Source organism: Aplysia californica, unplaced genomic scaffold, assembly GCF_000002075.1.
Source record: "Aplysia californica isolate F4 #8 unplaced genomic scaffold, AplCal3.0 scaffold00558, whole genome shotgun sequence".
Classification (NCBI taxonomy): domain Eukaryota; kingdom Metazoa; phylum Mollusca; class Gastropoda; order Aplysiida; family Aplysiidae; genus Aplysia; species Aplysia californica.
In genome coordinates, this window is record NW_004797828.1 from 20,081 (window position 1) to 22,336 (window position 2,256).

Sequence of the window (2,256 nt, forward strand, 5' to 3'; positions counted from 1 at the left end):
GATGTGAATACACAAACCCAAAGCAAGGAAGCAGAGATGTCAGTGCTAGATCTATAATATGATATAGATCTACCAGTGAGTCTAACTCTTTGGTAGAACCTGACAATTATCATTTTTTTAAAATTTCACTTTTGGCTGTTTTCTTTTTGTCTAGCTTTTCGCAGCCAGGAGTCGGTGTCATAATCGAGGTCACGATCTGATTATAGGACTGTAAAAAGTCGAGGAAAAAAAACCAAGCACTATCAGCAGTAAAGAGATAATTAGGAGTTAGTTCCCCTCACATCTGTAAGCTAGACTCGACCACTGTAATAGTTAGCTTACCCAATCAGTGCTTGAGACTGATTATAACTGTGGCCCGAAAGGGGTGAACAGGGTTTATGTGGCAATGGAACTGTTTTGACTGCTATGCACTTATTCCCTTCAACTCTATTGGTAGACTCTTCCAGTCTCACTTTAAGCTTACTTAATCAAAGCTTGTGACTGCTTATGGAGTGGCCCGAGAGAGGTGAGTAGGCTATTTCTGTGGCAGTGAAACCGTTTTGAAGGTTAGGTTAGGCATACTGTTCATGGTTGATTATAAACGTCTTTTTACATTTAATTTTTAAGGTTTACGTTTATGGGTGAATTTGACTGCTACAACGTTTCAAAATTAGGAAGGGAAGCTTGATTATGTAGACGCTTCGCCACTGGTTAAGGCCATCTGCGGGTGAGATTTTCCCAATTTTTACCCAGTTTGACCATACAGTTTTTCCTCTCCATTTTTAAAACCTACATTCATTTCCATCAAAGTTTCGAGCGTCCGCTTCAATCAATTATACTTCAAAGTCATTTAAAAATGGGTTTTAAAAAAATATTTTGCAATTTTGGGTCATGTTTTAAAATATTTGCTTAATTATTTTTCAAATATTTATTTTTTCGACTTTAAATTACATATTCTCTTTTATTTTTCATCTGAATAGCTTCAATATTTTACACAATGTACATCCATTGGAGACCTATACTGAAAGATTAAAATTACGATCTATGTTTTTGTTGGGAATTTTGAGATTTTTTTGCTCTTCATCTATGTACACATTTCCAGAGTCCATAATTATTTTCTTAATCATAATATGACAAATCTGGCGTTATTTCTTCATTACATGGGTGTTGTAGTTTGTACTTGCTAAAAATGAAAGCCAACGGACGAAAACTAAGAGAGAAGATAGCTTTTGAAATTTGATGAAATTATCCAATATGGCGGATGTTTGCCTGGTTACCATGGTAACCATGTGCTTATAATAATAAATAATTACTTGAATTAATTCTGTAATGTCTGACTAATATGAATATACCATCTTTGCTACATATAGTCAAGGGATATGGATTTGAGAAATTCCACCAGCAGAGTCAGGAGAGTCCATATTCAGCTTTGCCTGCTGTCCTTCAATGTTCCTGCCGGTGCAGAAGCTCCCCCGTCTCCCTAGATTGAAAAATAAAAAGCCGTGTTTGTCTGTGTTTCTGTAACTGACTGTTTTTACTGGATGGGGTAGCTGGCTCTCCGCAAACTGGCACTTTTTGGGCGACCAGACCTATGTACCTTCAGTCGCCTCTTACGACACGCAGTATCACAGCTGGTGTATTCTTCGTTCCTCCATAGTAAAACTATGCTCTCCCCCCCCCCCACTCACAACTGTAGGGGTGAAAACACATTTACCGGAACATAATTCACCTCCTTTTAACTGACTTTTAAAGCTTTACTGACAATAATTTAAATTAAAAACACATGTACACCGCATATCCTTTAACGATTTGAAAAGAAAAAAAGCAACAACTGGAGAATTTGAGATGCCAAATGTTTTCTTTCGTTTTCGGACTCACTCAAAGGCCAGCACGATTTCAATTAATTTTCGAAATGGAATTGATTGCCCCTATCTATTTGTGGTTACGGAAGGAGATCGTGTGATCATAGCCTGCCCGCCTCCATGGGCTTCTTGTAATAATGAAAGGCTATGTTTCTCCCCAGGACAGCTCATGGCCGGACGTGATATTGCTGGAATAAAAAACAGAGAGGAGAAACGGACAGGAAATAAAAGATGAACTTTTGGAGGTAGGGGGTCATGCCGCGCCGTTCTTGTGTTGTAGGAATTGTTTAAAAAATTATTATTTGCCTTTATGATATCACACGATATACAAACATACAACGTTATAAATATATATATACACGTGTGCATATATATATATATATATATATATATATATATATATATATATATATAT